Source organism: Mustela lutreola, chromosome 8, assembly GCF_030435805.1.
Source record: "Mustela lutreola isolate mMusLut2 chromosome 8, mMusLut2.pri, whole genome shotgun sequence".
In the NCBI taxonomy this organism is placed as follows: domain Eukaryota; kingdom Metazoa; phylum Chordata; class Mammalia; order Carnivora; family Mustelidae; genus Mustela; species Mustela lutreola.
The window spans coordinates 137,465,326-137,488,783 of record NC_081297.1 but is presented as its reverse complement, the minus strand read 5'-3'; the positions used below and the strand labels follow the sequence as shown (position 1 = coordinate 137,488,783).

The following is a 23,458-nucleotide window of genomic DNA, read 5'->3' as shown; positions in this document are numbered from 1 at the left end:
AAAATCAGTATCAGTGGGCTGGAACCAAGGTGTCTTCAAGGCTGAGCCCCCTCTGGAGGCTCCAGGGGAGAATTCCTTTTTTGTCTCTTCCAGTTCCTGGTTGTTGCCAGCATTTCTTGGCTTGGGGCTGCATCTCCCCAACCTGTTTCCATCTTCATATGGCCTTCGGGTTGGTGTGGGGGAGCAACCATACACACACATGCTTGCATGTGAGTGTTAATTCTCCCTCTGCCTTCCTCTAATAAAGATATGTGTAATGGCATTTAGGGCCCACCCAGATAATCTAGGATAATCTCTCTGTCTTGGGATCCTTAACTTAATCACATCTACAAAAACCGTTTTTCCCAATAAGAAAACACAAATTTCAGGGACTAGGAAGTAGGTATCTTTAGAAGACCATTTTTCAGCCTATCACATGGCCCTTTTCAAAGTAGGCTGACCCTGTTCTAGAAGGATAAGGAAGCCACTCCCAGACTGGTTAGCTCCCACCCTCTGATGTGCCTTCTGGAGGCCCCGTGTCTCATTCTTCATCTGCATCTGGCCCACTCCAGGGGTCTCCATTTTGTTATACACTTCCTAGGACAGCCTATGTCTTCTTCACCTCTCCCCCTGCCTCTTGCAAAAAGATAATAATAAAACAACACCAACATTTGCAACATTTTTTGACCCCTGATCCTACTTTTATGCCCTGCATTGTCTTCAAGGACAGAAAGAATGAGAGATGTTCTCAGTGGACAAATTCTGTTTTTCAGTGTAGGACCCTTTCTTTACCTTATTTTGCAGGCTCAATGGCCTTTCCAGATGCCCTAGGAGAATTTTGCCCCATCCTCTCTGGGCTGAAACTGCTGTCCAGGCATCCTATTCCATCCTTCCTAGCAAACAGCCACTCTTCCCAAGACAAACTGCCCCAAGCAGCAGCTTGCTAAAAATTGTACTCTGTCTCCCCTTTCAAAGTCTGATCGTGGAAACAGAGATATGTTCATTTCCAGGTGTCCTCCTTGGTTGGTAAGACAAGCACAAACATAGTGATCAATGACTATTTGCCCTGGGAAATGAATAAACCCCACACAAGCCCATGGGTTCTGCTCCATGTGGACTCTGCATCCTTTTGCACACTCCATAGGCTTGAAAATGAACAAAGGATATCATTCATCTTTTCGTGGAGTATTTGAAATGGCTAATCAAGTACACCAAGTAGGGGCATCAGAGTTCTGGGGATCAGTATGTCATGTGACCCTCCCCTGTGAGGAGGGTTAGACAGATGTTATTTTCAGTTCACAGAAGGGAAACTGAAGTTCAGAAAGGTCAGGTAACTGGTGTAACATCTGTGGGTGGCAGACTTGGTTCTGGAGCCCATTTCACACTCAGTATTGTTGTTTCTGCTGTCCAGGGAAGAGTCACTGTATAAGAGGCATTATGAAGGATGTGCCAGGGGTTTGCCTGACTCGGGAGCTAAAAGGCTGCTTCTGGTGTCTTCTCCATCTTTGTGTGGGTGAACTTTTTCTTCCTGGTACTCAGTTTTCGGAATTTTAACATCTATGTGGGGAACAACCTCAGGAGGCCAGAACTAGTTGCACAAAATAACAATAACATTAATAATAATAATAGCCATCATTTAATTGAGCACTCACTATGTGCCAGGCACTATTCTATATACCTTACATGGATTAACTCATTTAATCCTCACTGCATTCTTATGGGTGCACTTCTTATAGCCACCTTGTAGAGGAGAAAACAGAGATACAGAACACTTAAGAACCTTGATCTGGGCCACACACGTATTAATTGGGGAATATGGAGTGTTAAGAATAAGCTGGTTGTTATATTATATAGGTGGGTGAGGGAAGGTCTCTCTGATGAGGCTGACACATGAATAAAGGCAGAAAGAGAGAGCCATGTGAGTATCTAGAAGAGTTTTTAGACTAAGGGAATATCAGGTGGAAAGGCCCTGAGATGGAGATGTCCTTGGTGTGCTCAAGTAGCAACAAATGAGCAAAGGGAGTAAGAGGGAGGGGCAGGAGGTAGGATCAGAGATAGGATAGGGGTGGGGAAGGGCAGATGGTGTAGGACCTCATAGCTCATCCTAAAGAATTTCTCTTTTGATCAGAGTGAGCTGGGAAGTCATTGCAGGGCTTTACAGGGCTTTAAACAGAAGAATGGCATTCATTCACGTTAACATTTGAAAGCTTCAGGGTGCTTCTAAATTACTTTAAAATAAATAGCCTACAAACAAAATATTTTTCTTTCAACTGCCTTAGTTCACAACTTTGATGGTCACAGGCAGCCTTCTCCTTGTTGAGCAGGTGTGTTTTCCTATAGTTCTCTTCTTCTGGCCTGTCTGACTCCACATGGGCCCTAGGCCCCCATCCCTTCCCCCACACTCCCTCTTGCCAAACAAACAAGATTGGTCATGGTGTTCATCTCTTGTAAGCAAATGCCAGCTTATTGAATAGGAATGCTAGCAAGTAACCTATTGGGAAAGATGGAGAGCCACATTACTGTGAGGGCATCTGGGGTTGTTTCTCACCAGTGTGGGTCTTTTCTGATACTGTAAGGATGGGTCCAGATAGAGTATGAGTCAGTCATGGCAGGCCCAACCTCAGAAGGCAGGCCTGGAGCATCTGGTGTTCACAAGTGTTAGAGGGCTGGGGGCTAGCTCTGAATGTGAGTCTTAGGTAGAAGCGCATCTTTATATTTTAGGGCACTCTGGAACGTCAATCCCTGGACAAGACCGTCATCACATAAGAACATCAACCTTCTCCACCTGGTGGCACAGGATGATAGGGCAGGAGTGGGTTGGTTTGGCCTTGCTTTTTTATGTGAGGTGAGCTAGGTTTATGTTTTCCCTTTCCATTTTCCCTCACTGGATGAAAAGGACATAATCCAAATCCCTTTTGTTGGAGAATGTCAGTTTGAGGGGAAGTGGGAAGCCAGAAATGAGAATACTCTGAAAAGATTATGAAATACAGATTTTCATTCTTTCAAGCTTATTTGTAAATACTTATTTAAATGCTGTGTATTTGCACAGGAATTTGAGCAAAAAATGTAGAGAGTCCAATTGATATTCTTTCCAATTCCATCCAATTCCAGTATCTAATTGGTATTCAGTCCTATTAATGTGTATTTAACCTCTGGGAAAGGAAAGGGAGAAAGGAGGGGTGAGGGAAGAAGGAAAAAAGCATCACTGCTTGCGATGAGAAAAATGGGGGGGGGGGCAAGGGCAGAAACAGAGAGAGAAGATGGAGTTGATCGCAGTAATGCAGGAGAAAAATGGTAGTGACACTTGGCCCAGGGAGGTTGTAACAGACATGGTAGAATGTAGTCAATTCTGATTTTATTTTAAACATGTGGCTTACAGAATTTGCATATGGATTAGATGTGGGATATAAGAGAAAAATAAAAACTAAAGGTGACACCAAGGCTTTGGGGCTGATAGAATAAAAGGAGTTGCCATTCACTGAGATGAGGAAGTCTGCATGGCAACGGGCAGAGGGGCTGGCTGCTGACATATTTCATTAGCAGTGCCTATTAGGCATCAAGTGGAGATGTTAAAGGAGAAATTGAATCTAGAGTAGAGGAAGAAGATTATCTGGGGATATAAATTTGGGAATCATCAGTATGGAGATGATATTTGAAGTCATAAGACTGACTGAGATCACTATGGGAGACAGTGTCAATAGAAAAAAGTATAGACAACAGTGCTTCAAAATTTAGAGGTCGGGGGCTCCTGGGGGCTCAGTCGGTTGAATGTTGTCTCGGTTTCAGCTCAGGTTATGATCTCACGGGTCATGAGATCTAGCTCCTCTCAGTGGGGAGTCGGCTTAAAGATACTCTCTTTCTGCCCCTCCTCCAATACATGCACACACGTGCACACATGCACACTCAAATAAATAAATTAAGGTACACCTGTGTGACTCAGTTAAACATCTGCCTTTGGCTCAGGTCATAATTCCAGAGTCCTGGGATGGAGCCCTGCCTTGGGCTCCCTGCCCAGTGGGGAGTCCACTTCTCCTCTGTCCCCCACCCCCCCGCTTGTGCTCTCTCTCTCAAAATAAATAAAATTTTTTTAAAAAAATAAAGTAAATCTTTTTTAAAAGTTAGAGGTTAAGAAAATGAGAAGGAATCAGCAAAGATGACTGAGATCAAGCACTGGGTAAGAATCAAGGCAGGGTCTCAGAAGCCTAGTGAGGAAAGTGTTTCAGAGAGGTGGAGTGATCAGCTATGTCAAATCCAACTGCTTGGTAAAGTAAAATGAGAATTGAAATTTGGTCATTATATTCAGCATTAATGGAAAAGAGGAAGCAGAAGTATAGACTTTTTGCTGTGAGGGTGAATAGAAAAATTATATGGTAATTGGAGGAGAATATAGGGTCAAGAGAAGAGCTTTTCTTTTAGGGAGATCTTATAATAGCATGTTTGAATGACAATGGGAATGTTCCAACCATAAAAGAAAAGTTGATATGGGAGAGAGAGGAGAAACTTGTAGAGCAATGTCCTAAAATTATTGAAAGAGTGATATCTGGAGCACAAGTGAAGGGTCCCCATCGGTAGGAGCAGAATTCATCCAGAGGAACATGAAGGAAGACACAGTGTATCGTGACAGATGATGGAAGAGTAGATGTAGTGAGAGCTTTGGCAGCTTTCTTCTCGTTGCTTCTCAAGTGAAGCAAGGTCTTCATCACTGAGAATCTAGAGGGGGAGGGTTTACTGAAAATGTGAGAAGAAAGAATATAATGTTAAATAGTTGCCTAACAGAACAGGAGAGTGAGTGTGCTGGGGAGTGCACTAGGATGATAGAGCAGTCCTGAGTCCTCAAGCTAACGGTAATGTCCCTTCCCAGACATATTTAGATGTGGTATATTTTGATTACTTTTGCAGCTGAGGGCAAAATAAGATGAAACAGAATGACATGTGTAGTAGGAAAGAAAGATTAGTTTTGAACACATGGTTGAGTGCCTTTGGATTGGATGGCCAGGAGGCAGTAGATTATATGTATGATCTGGAACTCAGGAGGTCTGGGGTAAAGGCAGTCATCAGAAAACAGAGAGTCGTTGCAACAGAGAAAGTAAGTGTGATGTCCAAGAAAGGAAGTATAAAGAGAAGAGCATAAACTTGGGAAACACTTCCATTTTAGAGGATGAAAGGAGGAAGGATCCATCAAAAAAGATAGAGAAGGGAACTTAAAAATTAAATGAAGCATTTTTTTCCTGAAGCCTAGAAATGAGACGGTTCAATGAAAAGGAGGGAAAATCATTCAGAGAGGCTAGGGTGGCAGGGGGATGTGGGGGGAGGAGAAAGGCTCCCAGCTTCGCTCAGAAGAAAGCTGGTAGTAGACTATATCAGAGCACTTAGTAGAAATGCAAAGAAAAGGAATCATGAGCAAAATACAAGGGGAATGAAAGAAAAGACCCAAGAGAGCTATGTACAAATAATAGGAGCTTTGGGAAGAGAAGAGATACTTTAAAGATAAAATAGAAGAAAATGTTCCTGAACTAAAGAAAGACTTGAGTCATCTGATCAAAGGGGTTCTCTGAGTCCTAGAAATATTAACGATAAAATAAATACAAAGATAAAATCAGATGATAATTCTGAGCTCCAGAGTAAAAAGAAAAACCTGAAAAGTTTCAGAGGAAGCTACTTACAAAAGAAAAAGGAGACTGGCAACATTTATCTGCAAAGCTAGAATCTCAAGGGACAGTAGAACAATTTTCTCAGACTGAGAGAAATATATGTTATATAGGATTCCCTTACCCAGCCACAATGCCATTCGTATTAGAGGGGCTTTAATATGCAAATTATGGTATACTCAAAGTATACCATCCATTTACTCTTTCAGAGGGAATGACTCTTTCAGAGGGAATGTACTCCAGTGAAATGAAAAAATTCAATCAGAACAAAGATCTCAAAATGAGGGAAGACAAAGCATACAAGTGTGTGTGTATGTGTATGTTTTAAAAGTCACCAGCAATTCAAGGGAATGATCCTTGGAAAGTAGTGGGAGCAGAAACTGGGTTGCAGGGCATTGTAAAAGCAATAGGGAGACTACTTGTTGAAGAAGTGTGGAGATAAAATAATAAGAGAAGATTACTTAAGGGATCAAAAGAATACTTGACTTTATTTATGAAAGCAAAGCTCAGGCATGTTTGTAGGTAGAGGAAAAGGAGTTTGAGCAGGCAGAGGGAGAAGGTGTACTAACACATGAGTCCTGAGACATGGACTAAGTCATTGCTGATAATTTGAGAATAGGATCCCTTCATAATATGGAAGGCACATGCCTTTCAGTAGCTTGGCTTTAGGAAGGAGGGAGAAATACTGGAATGGTCAGAAGAAGGAGAGAGGGAAGAAAGGGTGGGGGAGGGGAGAGAAGTTCAAGAAACCATTTTCTACAAATACCCAAAGATCTCTCAGAATTACATGCATAGGAGAACCTGGCTGGCTCAGTCAGAGGAGCATGCAACTCTTGATCTTGAGGTTGTGAGTTCAAGCCCCGTGTTCGGTGCAGAGGTTACTTAAAAATAAAAAATCTTTAAAAAGAATTGCATTCATAAAGCTTATATCTTAGTATAAGTGTATTTAATTCTGTAATCTAGGAGCATAACCCAGTTGATGCATCATTCAACTGGTATCTATTATTACTCATAGACACATAGCTAGAGTGACCTCTGAATGAAGGGTACAAAGGACTGATCATTGTTTGAGGAAGGATTAATTAAAGCATATCTGAAAGTCATGGACTGGGCACTTGGGGAAAAAGATCAAGACATTTGATTCTCAGTGGCAGGACAAAAGTGTGGAGAGCCCCAGGGAGGCTGAGAAGGGAACCCAGGACAAAACCAGATAACTTTATAAAACAGCATTGCATAAGGATGAGGCTGCCTATATGACATACTCTGCATGACCTTATGAGCAGCAAAGATTAAAATCTTGGCTCTCATTCACTGTGGGAGCTTGAGAGTGATTCCACTTCTTGGAGCATCAGCTTCCTTATCCATAAAAGAAGAGGATAATAAGGACTTTGCAGAGTTTTTGGAATATCACATCCATTCAGCAGGTTATTGCAGAGGGTCCACTATGTGCCAGGCGTTGTTCCCAAGGCTGGAATTCCTTGGTAAAAAGAAAAAAAAAAATCCATATTTCACCTTCCTGGAGTTTCCATTCTAGGTAACTGTGAGAAGGAGAGCAGTCATAGAGCCTTTGGCATGAAAAGAGCAAAAGGTGCTCAAAAGATATCACTTCCATCAAAAGAAATGAAATCTTGCCATTTGCAACAACGTGGATGGAACTAGAGCGTATCATGCTTAGCGAAATAAGTCAAGCAGAGAAAGACAACTATCATATGATCTCCCTGATATGAGGAAGTGGTGATGCAACATGGAGGCTTAAGTGGGTAGAAGAATAAATGAAACAAGATGGGATTGGGAGGGAGACAAACCATAAATGACTCTTAATCTCACAAAACAAACTGAGGGTTGCCGGGGGGAGGGGGTTGGGGAGAAGGGGGTGGGATTATGGACATTGGGGAGGGTATGTGATTTGGTGAGTGCTGTGAAGTGTGTAAACCTGGTGATTCACAGACCTGGGGATAAAAATATATGTATATAAAAAATATATGTTTATAAAAAATAAAAAATTTAAAAAAAAAAAAAAAAAAAGATATCACTTCCATCCTATCCCTTTCCAAAGTGGTTTTCACAAAGGTTCTCTCGCCCACCCACAGCCCTAGCCTCCAACCTCTCCAGGGTGGGCAGAACTGCATGGCTCTAGATACCCAGTTGCTATTCCACAAAGATGAAACCTTAGCTGATTTTTAGCAAAAATCCTTGAATATCAAGCTCTCCCACTCGGACAGAAGAAACCTAGTGCTTGCATCCATCCCCTTATCCCCCTCACCCCCTACTTCCCCTCCATCGGTTTCCAGGACCTGAATTTCAAGCCCAGCTTGTAAAGGATGGCTCTCTACAGGTTCCATCTCAGGTTTGGCCTCTCTCCTCTCCCTGACATTCTTCTCCATGGCCTGTGTTTGATGCATGAGCTCTAGACACTTGAAAACACAGACTTTCACACTCAGTAATGTGTGGTCTTTAAAAAAAAAAAAACAAAAAAACAAAAAACAAAAAAACAAAAAAAAAACACAACACAGCCAATCATTCTATGTGTGCAAAGGGGTGCACAGCCCCCAGCTTCTCCCCAGCTCCCCTTCCTCAAGCCCTTTTCCACTCTGCTTCCCCTGCTCAGCATGCCTGCTGTCTGTCTCCCATGTGCCCAGCTCTCCCAGGGGGCCTTCCAGCATGTGACATGCCCCCCTTGCCTTGTGTCCCTTCTGCACTGTCACCCTCTCACTTTAGTGGGCCTGTCATTTTCTCATTGTGGTCACCACCCCAGACCCGAACTTGTCTTCTTCTTTCCTGTTTCCAATTAAACCTTTTCCTATCAGGAATCCTAGACCACACTGTCCCGCAGTCTCCAGCGATAATGAAAGCGTGCTCGTAGAGGGGGGATTCCCACTGACCAGCCTGGTGAGCTCAGCCAGAGATATTATGGGGGTGGGTTAAAAGCTGTGGAGACCCCGGGGCAGAGAGAGTGAGCGAGTCATTTGTGTGGGTGTGGGCGGGGTGCATTTTCCTTCCTTGTCTCGTGCTTTCTTTTCACAGCTGTGGTTCCCTGGAGCCCTAACATTCCAGTTCCCAGAGCTAATTTTAGGTTCTTGGGACTGGCTTGTTCTACGTGACCCTGGCCCCCGCCTTTCCCCTTTACCCGACATATTCATTCCCGCCCGCTGGCTCACACAAGCCGCACTCTCTTGCTGGATCTCAAATCAGTGAGTAGCAATTGTAATCCAGGTCCCCCACCAGCTCGAAGACCCTCAGGAAGCAGGAAACTGAAGAGAGGGGGCATGGAGTGGGAGTTCTGGAAGAACAAAAGAGGGTGGGGGTGGGGAGCAACTTCCTGCCTCCCAAATAAGGAGATGATGTTTATCGCCCTGGTCCTGAGCACAGGACCTTCCTAAAGCCTTTAAGAGAGAGGACCAAGGAGCAGGAACACAGACTTGGACAGACAGATGGACACCTGCCATTGCTCTATCACGACCGATCTCCATTCAGTGTTTACGCAGCAGGTGAACCTGGGCCTTCCGGGGTGGCCACCTTCAGTCTCACTGGACTCTCCAATCGTGACGTAAACATTTCATTGAGTTTTTAAGTGAAAGAAACAGAAGAAACAGATGTTATCTTTGTCATGCCTCTAATTCCACAGTGGGGTAAACCAGGGCCCAGAGATAAGACATGACTTCCTCAAGGTCAGGAGTGAGTACAAGGTCATGTGAAGCCAGAACTGGGACCAGGGCTTGAACCAGGTCCTCCTGCACTCCAGCTCAAAGTTCTTTCAGGCACCAAGCTGCCTTCAGCTGTGGTTCTGTTCATTTCCTATCATTTGAGAGCAGGTTGCCCATTCCTCTGTCTCCAGCAACGGTGGGGCGATGAGGTACTTCTCTCCCAGACTTGCTTTCTCAGCACTGCCTTGGCCTGGCTCTTAACTGAGGGTGTAATGGAAGCTCTGGGAAGTAGTGCTAACCCCCTGGGAAATGAGCATCATCTGCTGTGGGGGGTTGCACCTGGGGAGCTGTGAGTGCTTAAGGACAGATTCCATTTCCGAACTTGATCTTTGTCTCTGTCAATGCACCAGGAAAGCTGATCAAGAACCAGCTCTTATACACCAAATTTTAGAGGCATCAATAATCAGACCCTCAGCAGTGACTGTCTCCTTCCTTCAGATTCTGCTCCTACTGCTTGAACCTCCTTTCCTATGCCTTGTTCTTTTTCCCACTTTCAGGTGCATTTGCTTCCTTCCCCTCTGTTTCAGACCCTGGGCTTTCCTCACCTGGGCAAGTAACAGGTTCCACCTGGGACAGAATCTTCCAGTAGCCTCTTGGGGACCTCTCAGTTTCCCAGCCACTGGTGACTCCAGCTATCCTCTTGAGGAACTGGATACCTGAGGCAGTAGCACATGACTAACAGTATGCAGACAGACTGGGTTTGCAACCCAGCCATGCCTCGGCTTCCAAATCTGTAAAAGGGGAATAAGCAGTGTAGGGTTCTTGATGAAGATTCAGTGAGTTCTGTGATATATTCAAATGCAAAGATTCATTAAGCAGTACTCTTAAGATTAGAGCTCTCTGTTAACTTCCTATGTATAAATTATACTTAAATAAAGATTAAATGAGTTTATACACTTAGTTTATACATTTGACTCAGTGTGACAAATAGTAAACACTCAATAATGATAGTTGTTATAGTAGCTGCTATTACTTAACCCCAGGCCCTCTGAGGACTAATATTCATTCCCCTAATATTTAGAATAATGACATCTCTTATTTGTGCCATGCTTTCACATTTACTAAGCACTTCCTCATGCATCCTCTCACTTTCGTTTATCACAACAGCCCTTCGAGTTGGCTTACTATTTTTGTCCATTTTAAAGATAGGAGAGCTGAGGCTCAGAGACACAGACACTTGCTCTAGATCATGCAGCCCATAGTGGAAAACTAGGACATACCCCCAAGTCTGCGTGACTCTTGGGCAAGGACTTCCACCCCACCTCGCTCTGCCCATCAGCAGCTCTATTCTCAGATCTGACCTGACTTCCTGCTTACAAATACCAGGTTCCTCTGACCCTGGACATCTCTGTGTCCTTCGGGAAGCAACCTACACAAGGTCCCATGGCTTAATAAACCAAAGCTGAAATAGGACCCACGTCTCCTGAATTTCCAGTCTGGCACTATTTCTGCCACAACCTTTTATCTTGTTGGCCTGATTCCAATTTAGATGCATTAAAGACTTTTTTGTTTTTCCCACTGAATTAAAGGAACCAAAACATTGCATCAAGAATTGGGATATATTATAGCATGGGTGAAGAACATATGGACATGCGGCAAGAAGGTTCCAATTCATATTCCACTGCTATAACCATAGTACCTGTCATGCAAGTCACTTGTCTTGCACAATGGAGTTCAGACCCCGACCCGTGCCTTCTTCAGGAAGATGGCACCCTCTAGAATCTGCGAGGTTGGGGAAACAAATGCTAAGACCCCCATCCAAGTCCTCACTGTGGAGAGTCCTCCCTCCAGTTACCTGAATCCTTCAGGAGCCCCAAGACTCTGCTTTCAGGTTTTCCTCTTCTTCTACCCCCAACTGGACAATCTCCTGATGCAGTTATTTTAAGGAAAGTTCCACAAGGCAGAAACCTCACAGGATCACTGATGTTTGAGGGTTTGGTTCTTCCTGCCTCTCATTGGAGACTGGTTTTGAGGTTGTTTCGCTGAATCACTGGATAAAAAGTAAATAAATAAATGAAGGAAGGAAATCTTGTTCAAAAGGAATTCTGTTGCTTCTCAAAAAAACAAAAAAAAATTTAAAAAAAAACAAAAAAAAAAACAAAGCATCTGTCATCATCAAAGGAATCTGTAGGACCTGGCCTCTCTGGGACTATACTTCATCCTAGGGATTCAGAGGCATCCCCACCAGAGAAGATCTTGCCCAGCCCCTCTCAGCCTGTTCAAAACTGGGATGCCAACCCTCAAGGGCAAGCTGGCTGTCCCAGGGCCTCTGGGTGGCCCGACCTTGCTAGTGTCCCTCCTCCCCAACAAGGTAGGAGAAGAACCGGGAATGACCTGCCTCTGGGACCTGATAACCTGTGAATGTGCTATTCTTCCTTTGGGGGTCACCCCCTTTTCTGGTGACTTGTGCACAAGGCTTCCACCGTCCACCCCTTATCTCTCGCTCATGTCCTATTACTTTTCTAGGCTCCTCCCACTCCCATAAAGATAAAAGGAGAGCTCTTAGTCCAACCCTATCATCTTGCTGACTTGGAGACTGGGGCCAGAAAAGCAGCAGCATCTAACCCTCGGACCCATAGCACCATTGTGCAAAATCAAAGAAGAAATAGAAGACAGAGAGTCAGTGGATCCCAACACCAGAAGCTGCCAGAACCACCGTACTCTGGATGGGAGAGCTGCCTGGGCCTCCCTGAGCTCTGGGAGCTCCCCTGCTAGAAAGAAGGGCCAGGGAAATGAGAGATTGAGGGATACTTTCAAGAAGAATCCCTGCAGCCGCCTGACCAGTTTTGAAGTCTCCTAGTCCACTATGAGTAGAATCTTCTTAAAGCACCTTACTGAGCATCTCTTATCCTGCTTAAAATCCTTCCATTGCCTCAGTCCCAGTCCATCCCCAGTATTACTGGTGTTCAACACCTTCCAACCTGTTCTCCATCTTCTCTCCCAGTCTGTATACACTTAACCCTGCTTTTCTGAACCAGTGGTGGGAGCAAAGGACCTCCACTCCGTCTGTGTTCGGTGAATCCTAGGAGCTGGGTAGTGGGGTGTGGGCTGTGGTGCTCTGCAGGTGACTCTGACAAGCTGCCCCATTGTGGCAGAAGGAAGGCCAGCCCTAGGAGACACTGCCCCAAGCTCACTATGAGACCTAAAGCAAATCACTGGCGGTCTCTGAGTCCTGTTCCCTCAAGTATGGGATATTGCTTCCCATCTCCTCCCATCTTGAGGAGATTTAACAGCTTGGATTAGGGAAAAATAAAGCTCCTGGTATGTAGGATGTGCTCAATCAATGTTTGCTTCTGTCCTTCACTTGAATGACAGGGTGGAGGAGTGGCATGGAGGGAGTTCACTTTCCTGGAATGTTTGGAGGGCTCAGGGATATGCTAGGCACTGGCCCATGGTGGGCAAGTGTGGGTGGGAACATGGCTCCTCATCTCCACCTCTGTCTAGACAAGGGCCTCAGAATTGCTGAGTCTCAAGGTTGAAAGGAACCACCTTCCTGAAAGGTCAAGTAGTCTAGTCAGAGGCTGTTTTGAAAACACGCTTCTGTTAGCTTTTCCATGATCCAGAATTCATCCCAGCTAGATCATAGCAGGATCTTGATTTTCATTGTTGTTGAGCTCCTTCTACACATCTCCAGGCTTTCCCGTATCTGGTCACTTAATCATCTGTAATCACAGCCCTATGACCATCATTTCACTGTGAGGGAATTGAGGCTCCAGAAAGTTAAGTAATTTTCTCAAAGCCACACAGCTGATAATTTTGTCGCACAGATATTTGTTAAGCACCTAGTATGTGCCAGTAGACCTGGAAATACAGCAGAAAACAGTGTAACCTGGATCTTTCTAGATTCTGGATCTTTCCACCATTATCTTGCTTGTTGCCTTTTCCATCCAGATGCCACTAAATCCAGGGCTTGAATAACTTAGAGAGATATTAAGAGGTTGGTATATAATCTTTGAGTAAAACTTTAAAATGTGATCAGTAGTTCTCTATGGGAGCAGTACTGTCCCTCAGGGTGCAGTTTGGAAACTGGTGGAAAGACTTTTGGTTGTTGTCACAAGCAATGGGCACTTAGTGGAAGGGGCAGGGATGTGCATGGGACAATCTTGCAGCCCACAGGGCAGTTGACCATCCCACCAGACACCACACAGACGAAAACCCATTTATAATATGCAAACCTAGGACCTAACTCCACATTATTTTGCACACAGAGCATTCAAGCAGGGACCAGTTTTAATATATATCCACTCCCCACCAAATGCAACCACCATGTAAATTCAGGGCAGGTTCCCCTTTGTGTTTTTGGAACCTTAACAAGAGTTGTTTCAACAAATCTTATCACCAGTGCCAGCCCTACTCTAGGCCTTTGAGTTGCTAATAAAAAAATCCAAATCAGTCCACATTTGTAGATGTTAAGTTCATGACTTTTTATGCATAAATGCAGACATCGGACTGTTTCATTATATCTTCTAGTGTAGTCACGGGCATGTGCTTATAAGTGGAAACACTCTATTTTATTACAAATTATTTTTATCTAGTTTTTATTAGAAACTATTTCTATTTGATCTCTCTTTTATACTACATTTAGGGCACCCTATTAATTTTTTTTAAATTGTGCTTATAGGTTAACCAGGAATTTCATTTCAACATGGTTTAAGGGCATCACACAAAATTTGTGGAAGAAAGGAGCATGGGTGTAAGAAAGTGGGGGTGGGGCGTTGCAGTAAAAGAAGGGTCACATGGGGCGATGAGCTCTTCCTCATTCCTCCATCACTCCACTGAAGACAGTGGAAGCTATGCTTCCAGGACTTGGAATAGATTTGGGCATGATTACTTGGCCACGAAAGCGGTTTGTCATTAAATTAAATAATTGAATGGAAAGGGCAGAGATCGGTGTCAAAAGACATGTATTTGAATCTTGATTCTACTAGTTCCTGAAACCTGGCAAAACCTCCCTTTGTTCCTACATGGTAGAGGGAGCATCTTGAACTAGAATGAGGTGATCCTTGTGGCATAATATTCCATGGCTCCAGGATCAGTCGTTGAGGGCTCTCAAGATTTCTTATGCTTCTGGAACAGTAGGTCAGTGCAGTGGGTCTGGAGGCAGGGCAATAGGAAAGTGATAAGAGCATCTTTCTGGTTTAACCTGGCTATGCCACCTTTGGGAAATGCTGAAATGACATATGGCATTTTATTTCTCTTACTTTTAGTTTTAGCCCCAGTAAAATGGGAATTAGAATGGCCTTACCTGGGGCACCTGGATGGCTCAGTCGTTAAGCATCTGCCTGCAGCTCAGGTCATGATCCTAAGGTCTTGGGATCGAGCCCTGCATCGAGCCCTGAATTGGTCTCCCTGCTTAGTGGGTAGCCTGCTTCTCCTTTTCCCACTCCTCCTACTTGTGTTCCCTCTCTCTCTGGGTCTCTCTCTGTCAAATAAATAAATAAAACCTTTTAAAAAAATAAAGAAGAAAGAATGGTCTTAACTTTTGGGGGTTGTGATGGCATTTTGGGGTGTAACAAATAAAGTATGCAAAGGGTGTTGGAACTCAGTAGTTCTCTGTAAATGTGACATGTCAGTTCCCTACCTCCAACCTCCATACCTTCCTCAAACTCCCAGATCATTTCCCAACCTCTGCCCCCTGCCCTGCTCTCCTGTCCCTTCTGTCCCAGGACAGGGCTGGGGAAGGAAGGAAGTGGATTTGTACTGAGTCTCCACCTTGTCCTCTCATGGGAAGCAAAGGTTAGAAGTCCCCCCCACACTAGGGAGTTTCCACTTCCCTCTCTGTCCAGCTGTAGGGGTCAGTGGGAAGAAAAATGACTAAGAGAGGGAGAATTTCTGGAGTCCCTCTGGCCTTGGCCCAAGACCCCACCCACTGGGAAAAGCAGAGGAAAGTAATTTCTCAGCCTGAAGATTCTGGACAAAGTCTTGACTGATGGGAAATGGAGATTCTCACCTCCTTTTCAGCCATTGCTCAGGGTACAAAAGCATCAAGGAATAAAACTGTGGTATGCTCAGAGAATCTTTGAGAACTTGCTGGAATTCATAATGTAGATTCAAGTAAGGGAAGTGGGATCCATGTGGAAGCACTAAGAGAGGGCTAGAGTCTTCAGATGGCAGGAGGTCTGTGGCAGCAGAAGATGGTCCAATGGCTTTGGGAGTGTTCACTAGTCCAGGACTGGGAGGACAACTAAGGTGTAGGAAAGGGGGAGGAAATATAGGCACCTGCCATGAACAGCCCCTTTCCCACAGTGCTCCCCTTAGGGCATCCTTGGCAGTAAGACCTTCAGATGGGAGCTCCTCCTTTCCCAAGTCAGCTCTGGAAGACTTTTTCCCATGGAAGTATGAAAGATTCAAGCCAGCTCTTCCAGAAGCCACTTTATCTCAACAGGGATCAGTAATTTCTTCCAGGGGAGTGGTATGGTAAATATGCCATGCCCTGGGGAAGCATCTTAGGAGAAAGGGGAGGTTGAACCAAGAGGTCCTGGGTTTCTGACCCTATATCACATTGGACATTGGAGACTCAGAGCTGAAAGAACACACTGCTGCCCACAGGAACCCACCTTCCAATTTTAGTATATGTGCTGCTGAAGCGAGCACAGGAACCCACCTTCCAGTGGAGACCCAACAGTAAAAGAAGAGCTTGAGGATGGAAAAGGCTTCCTAGAGGAGATGAGGCTGAGAAGATCCTACAGGAATAATAAGGGATCAGTTGGTTAGAGAAGAGGTGAGGAGGCCAAGCAGAGGGAGCAGATCCTGAAAAGGCCTGGAGGCACCACAGTCTGGGGGCTTCAAGTGATTGCAGGAAAGTATAGGGATGGAAAGAACTGTGTTGGAGCTAGACGTATCTGTGTTCGAGTCACTGCTCTGTAGCCCATCACCTCTCTGAGTCTCAGTTTCTCATCTATAAAATGGGGGTGATCCCTCATCAGAGTGTAAAGCTCTATGAGGACAGATGCCCTGTCTCTCTCGTTTGCCCAAGACCTAGACCAATGCCTGGCCCAGGTGATCCCTTGGTCTGTGTTTGCTGAATGGATAAAGAACACAACACCTATGAAGTGTTCAACAAAAAGTAGATACTCAAGAATACATATGTCCTTGAAGTTGGGGTCACAAAGCATAGGGTTATAGGTGAGAATGGTAAGGTGGTGAGGACCTTGGATGCCAATGATTCAGACTTTTTCAGTAAGCAGTAGCGGCAATGAAGTGTTTGGTGGCCCCAAGGTCACCAGGTATAACCCCGGGCTGGGGAGTCTGACTGTGCCTAAGCCCCTTCCTGAGGTGGAGCCAATTCTCTCCATGACCCTTCCCCCAGGAAGCTTTCCATGAGTCACTGTCACAGGGCGTCAGGGTCTTCCGGACGCTCCTCTAGAGACAGGCTGAGTCAGGAATTGGGAATTTCTGGATGTGATCAAATACTGACCCCTGGGGTTATTCCTGGGACTCAGAAGAAGCACGTGCCTGCCTGACTTGAATGTCACAGACCCACAGGACCCATTATCTTTAACCTTTGCTGTGAAGAGGGGAGGGCTCAGTGCTGCCCTCTGTAGCATGTCTTAGTCAGGGTCCCAGAAGCTCCTTCTGGCCTCAGCTGGAGGTTCTGGGACTAGGCTTACCACCATAAGGAAATCCATGTTGTTCAGGGCCAACACCTCACCCTTCTCATGGCTTAAATGGCCCTGGTTCTAGGGGAGGCCATGACTTTCCCCAGAGTTCTCACCTTCTCCTTTGATGACTCCTGGGCCTTTGACTCACCTCCCTTCATTTGTCTGCTCCCCACTCTACTCCTTTGTCAAGAAAGCCAGATCGTGCACTCCCTACAGCAAAACATGGCCTCCACCACCCCCGGCATTTCAGCCTTGTCCATGTCTGTCTCAGAGCCTGTCCTAGATGCATAAGAGACTGACAAAGGAAGCAGGACTCTGGAGGGAATATAATTTATTGGGCAGAGGTACAGATTGCTTGGTTGTCAGTAAGATAGGAATAACTGGGCCCTTTTGGGGTACCTGGGTGGCTCAGTTGTTAAGCATCTGCCTTTGACTCAGGTCATGATTTCAGAGTCCTGGGATCAAGCCCCATACTGGACTCCCTGCTCCACCGGAAGCCTGTTCTCTCTCTTCCACTTCCCCTGCTTGTGTTCCCTCTCTTGCTGTGTCTCTGTCAAAAAAATTAATAAAATCTCTTAAAAAAAAAAAAAGGAATAATAAGGCCCTTCTGAAGGCTGCTGTGAGGATTGAGAGGAGACCTGGAAAGGGATAGCAGAGGGGCATATGGCAAGCACTCAGCCAAAAGACAGGTAGTAATAATAGCAGTAGTAGTGATAGTAGAAATATAAGTAGCAGCAGCAGTAATAGTAGTAGTAATAGTAGTAGCAGCGATGGTGGTGGTAGTAGAAGTAATAGTAGTAATGATGGTGGTGGTGATAGTAGCAGCAGCAGTAGTGGTGGTAGCAGTCATAGTAGTAGTAATGGGGTAGCAACAGAAGTATTAGTAGTGGTTTTTACCATTTTCTGAGGTAGAGTTAGAGGAAGTAAAGAAAGAAAAGGGTAGCCACACAAAGAATCCTAAGGCACTGTGCTTAGGAAGTTCAGGCCTACACCCTTGTCCTGAGGAAACTAGGGGGAGGCTGGATCCAAAGATACAGGAGACCAGTCAGAAGTGGCACCATGGAGGAGGGCTCATAAATGAGCAACATTCTGGAAGTGAAGAGGACCACTTCTTGGTGAGGAAAGGGGAAGGAATGTTCTAAACTGAGTCAGTGACTTAGACACAGCAGCCCCAGGGTGGCTGAGGGTCAGGCCTAGCACTTAGTTAACAGCCAGTATAAATAAAGCTGCTATGTGTGCAGGTTTGGGGGTAGGCCTAAGTTTTCAACTCCTTTGGGTAAATACCGTGGAACATGAATACTGGATCACATGGTGAGACTATGTTTACTTTTGTGAGAAACCACCAAAGTGTCTTCCAAAGTGGCCATACCTTTCTGCATTCCCACCAGCCGTGAATAAGTGTTCCTGCTGCTCCACATCCTCATCAGCATTTGGCGGTGTCAGTGTTCAGATTTCCACCATTCTAGTGTGTAGTGGTATTTCATTGTTGTTCTAAGTGCATTTCCTTGATGACATTTAATGTGGAACATCTTTCCATATGTTTACTTGCTGCCTATCTTTTTTCATAAAGTGTCTGTTAAGGTCTTGGTCCATTTTTTGATTAAGTTGTTTGTATGCTAAGTGTTGAGTTTTCAGAGTTCTTCATATTCACGATAACAGTCCTTCATCAGTTGCATTTTTTGGACACTCATCATGTTTACCCCTTGCCTCCCTGGCTCTTCCTTCTTGGTCTCCTCTACTCATTCCTTCACACTATTTGGGGTCTGGGGTCAGGGCTCAATACTATCTTCCTTTCTCCTCTACCTGTACCCACACCTTTACTCCTTTGTCAACCTCACCTAATATAATGGTTCTAAAAGCTGGAACTCCAAACTCATGTATCCAACACGGCTATGCATTCGATGTCTCCTCAGGACATCCACAAGGCATTCAAGTTCACATGACCAAAACTGAACTCCTGATCTTCTTCCCCAAATCTGCTGCCCCTCAACATTCCCCCACTTAACTTAGGTAACTCTGTCTTTGACCTGAAACCTTAGAGTCTTCGAGTGCTCCTTCTCTCACTACCCCTTCTCCCTCATAACAGAATCCATCAGAAAATCTGTAATCCTTCCTGTCAAAATCTATCCAGAATCCAGAATCCTACCATCTCTCACCTGGCTATTGTGGTCCCCTTCTAACGGGTTTTTCTGCTTCTGCCCTTGCTGACTTTTAGTATATTCTCAGCAGAGCTAAATGGCCCTGACAAATGCGGGTTCATCCATACACTGCTCCAAACTCCCAGAGGCTCCCATCTCACATAGAGCCAGGCTCTACCACCTACGCCTCCTGTTATTTCTGCATCACTCTGTTATTTCTCCGACCTCGTCCCCACTATGTGAACAGGTTTTAGAGCAATAGGAGTCCAGACACCAGCTCTAGTTTAAACACAAGAAATGTGCTAATTTCAGGGCTATAGCCCTGTTCTCCCTTACCTGGAATGATCTTCTCCCAGATATGCATGTGTCTCTGTCCCTCACCTAGTTCAGATTTTGATTCAAATGTCACTTTCTCAAGACCTTCCCTGGCCACACTATTTTAACTTGCTATCATCCCAACCCATGGCATTTTCTATCACCTTTCTCTGCTTTAGTTTTCTCTGTAGTTTTTATCCCCACTGATACACTATATAATGACATATTTATGTGTTTATTGTTCTCTCCTACCTCATTTACCTTCTTCATCACTGTATCCCCAGCACCTAGAATAAAGCCAGCACATAGTAGGTGTTTAATGAGTTTGTCAAAAATACCATTCAGCCTACTGACTCCATTCCCAGCTCCTCTGATCCTTATTCATTGCCTTGAACTCACTTGTGAGTATTGATTTTCACTGCGCTTAGTGAAGTCTAATCTGTTTGAAACAGATGCTTATTTGGCCCTGACTAGTTACTCTCCAGAAAAGCTTGACATCCCAAGTTTGACCTGGGACCAGTCACTTTGCTCCTGTCTCCAAACAAGTTTCAAACCCTACCAAATTAAAGCTTGACAGAGAGGCTAATGTGGGGGTTAGGCCTAGTATTACAAAGCAAGGATCTTTAGATAAAGCTAAAGTGACATAATCCAAGAGAGATAAACAGGAACAGCTTTTTGGAGAGGGAATTAGAGGAAGAGGGCAAAATTTCCCAGAAGTTTCAATAAATCATAGTGCAAGGAAGTCCAGGAAAGGGAACCCAAGAGTATCACCATAATAGAATTCTGATCGTCCTCTAAGCCAGAACAATGCCATGCCATGGGATGGCTCAGGAGGGCCAAGGGAGACAGGGGCTAGAAATGTTCCGGGGGAGCATCAGAGCCAAAGAGCAGAGGCTGCTAATGTTCCATTTGAGGTGGCCCCATGCCATCTAGGGGTCACCTCTGTGCTGGTAGAGGATACAGCATGGATCTTCTTGCCCACAGATGTTCTGTTCCTCACCTGTAAACAGTACTTTGCACACAGTTCAAACAGTCTAAATACCTTTAGACAGTTTAAACACCTTCCAGGTAGTATCATGATCATATTTAAATGGCAGTCAGTCTCCCCCAGAAAGTTAGTGAGCCCCGGGACTCGTTTTGGTATTCCCAGGAATAAGCCCAGGGGCTATAGTATTGACAGCATTCCTAAATGTTGAATGTATGAATCAATGAGTGAATGAACATTAATTCACTCCAAAAGAGGAACCCATTAGTTCCTCTTTTCACAACAGACCATCTGAAGGTAGTTTCTGTCAGCCTTGTTTTTTCAGTGAGAAGACTGAAGCTCAGAGATGATGTCATCTGCCCAAGGTTACACATCTTATCACTGGCAGAACCAGCATTTGAAATCAGAGCTGTCTAACCCCAAGCCCCATGCTCTTTCTCCTTTGTCACCTTATTTGTCAAATAAGGTTTGATCTATTTAATCTCCATATTATGAGACCCATATTATTCCTTTTTACAAATGGGAAAGTAGAGGTCAGTAAGTTTACTCATTTTTCCCAAGTTCATCCAGCTGCTAAGTTTAAGAGCTGGATTGGAACCTGGCTTTGACTCCAACATTAAGCTCTTTCCACTGCACCACAATGCCCATGATGCAAGGCAGTGGCCAGGCTAGTTGACTCCTGGTGATGGGCACAGGCTGTTGCTTCTTCCTTGCACCTGTTATCTTTGTGCTTTTCCAGCTTTGCAAACTGATGTCACTGTACCCCTTACCCTTCCCAGGGACCCAGGAGGAATCACAGGAATCAATAACCAGGCCAATCCAGAAGAGGTCAGTCTCCATGTCTGGGGAAACAGGGCCAGCAACATGCCTCTCCTCTAACAGTGGCTCCCGGGCTCTTGGGGCTACTTACTGCATGATTCCTGCTTAGGTGCCAAGGATTAAATCTTAGCAGTATAGTAGGTGATTAAGAGCTCAAGCTCTAGAATCTGAGTTCTTGGGTTCAAATTTAGGCTACTCACTGGCTGTATGATCTTCATTTGTTTCCTCATTCCTTCTTAGCAACACTTTCCTCATCTGTAGAATGAGGTTAATAGTAGAACCTATCTCATAGGGTTACAGATCAGATTAAATGAGATAATGTTGATAACATGCTTCCAACAAAGCACTTTAGCAATGTTTAATCAGTAATAGTTCCACTTACAAGCACTTCTTAGTACTCAGGGGTTAAGAAAAACTGAACAATTCATTAAGCCAAGTGAACAGGAAAATAATCGAGAGCTCTCTCAGATACCATCTCCCACCTTTATGTTGATCTTACACTGGATCCAGAGTCCAAAGATCCAACTTTAGATCTGACTCTGTGGCCACCTCCCCTCTCAGCCTTTTCTACTCAGCTGGAAAAGAGAATTGGTGATATTAGAACCTGCACTCCTTAGCCATAGGATTCCCATGAGGTTTAAACAAAATAGTGGATGTGGAAATATTATGTGAAGTGTAAAATGCTGGAGAAATGTTAGTTACTGTGTTAAGATGGTTGTCTTCTTTGTCCCCCACCCCACCCAGGCTCTCCCCAGCCAGCAAGTCTACCTCCCACCCTTTTTGGCTCTCAGCTGCCCTGGAATTTCGGTTGGCTCCCAGAAAGGATTCAGAGCACAGCACAAATTGTCCAAAGGTTGCTTCCAAAGCCTCCGGCAGCTAAGCCTGGCCCCAGCCCTTCTTCCTTGAAAATGTCTGGCCTAATGGGAAGGAATGTGGGCTGGCATTTGAGTCTCATTCATATCCACAAACATCCATTGAGTGTCTGCTCTGTGCCAGGCTCTGGGCACTGAGGATCCAGGGACTGAGCAGGATGGCCTGTGCCTTCAGAAGCTCATAGTCTGGTGGGGAAATAGTCACACCACAGACTAAGACAATAGAATAGGGTAACTCTGTGACCAGGAGCCCAGAGGAAGGGACTGTACATGATGTGGGAAAACCAGAGAAGGCTTCCTGGAGGAGTGAGGCAAGTGACAGGAGCCAGACCTCCACTCAGTCATGAGTGAAACCTTCACCACACTAGCACCTCCTCACCTTGGTGGTCACAGATGCGTCAACACTGTACGCTAAAGGAGGCTTTAAAATATTTCGTTCAGCTGTCATTATAAAAGAGGTGCAGAGAGCTGATGTGGCTTTCTCAGGTCACCCACCCAGCTTTCTCAGGTTTTAGGACACATTGGGCAGCTTTTATGTGACCATCAGTATCTCTTCTTGAGCTTCCATTTACAATCAGACCAGCTCCCTGGAAAAGGATACTAATTGGTCTTAAAAATAAATCCAGAGGGGGATTCTTAGAGCTCTTTTTTCTTCTGCCCATTATCCTTGCTCAGCACTTTATAGCTTATATAGCCTATCATATGCCTCTGAGTCCTCCAGCTGTAGCCACTATCATTGAACATTTTTTTACAGATAAGGAAAATGAGGCTGGACAAAAATCCCTAAGATGTGATTGTGGGACTGGGGAATTGACTTGAGAAGTCAGGGAACCCTTAATCAATCACATTATTTGACTTCAAATTGCTAGGTCTATTTTATTACTAAGAAGTTTGTAACTATTTCCTTGCACTGTCCTCTTTTCTCCTTTTTTATTCTTTTATAACATTACCTTCTAGGAGGCATAAATCACTGGTTGGCATGTGGCTGAGTGTGGTTTCTGGATGGGTTCTGTTCTTTCTGCCTTTTGGTCCTGCCTGTTGTTCTTGTCCCCTTCTCCATAGCTCACTGTCCCTCTGTGTGTGTGTGTGTGTGTGTGTGTGTGTGTGTGTGTGTGTGTGTCTCAGTCTCTCTCTCTCTAATACTTCCCTCTCTCTCTCTTTTTTCTCCTATTCTCTCCTCCTTCCCTTCTGTGTCTTTTTCTACCTCTCTGACCTTTCTCTATCCCTCTCTGTCTCATCCTTTACTCTTTTTTTTCCTCTATCCTCTATCCATCCCTTCTCTATCTCTTTCTCTCTGTGTGTCTCTCTTTCTGTCTTTTTTCCCCCCATCTCTCTCTGCTCTATCTCTGTCTCTCCTTCTCTGATGTATGTGTGTATGTCTGTCTTTCATCTCCTCC

At 44.8% G+C, this 23,458-nt stretch overlaps 1 protein-coding gene and 1 long non-coding RNA gene across 2 annotated transcripts in view; one reads left to right on the top strand and one right to left on the bottom strand.

The window, feature by feature from the left end:
* Positions 1–23,458, top strand: part of SYN3 (synapsin III) — a 455,052-nt gene that overhangs the window by 232,965 nt on the left and 198,629 nt on the right. The gene's annotated exons all lie outside the window — the stretch shown is intronic.
* Positions 7,672–11,336, bottom strand: LOC131839393 (uncharacterized). Its single transcript, XR_009356944.1, has 3 exons — positions 11,127–11,336; positions 9,877–10,062; positions 7,672–9,161 (listed from the first exon to the last, which is right to left on the bottom strand). It is a non-coding gene; the product is annotated as an uncharacterized LOC131839393 (long non-coding RNA).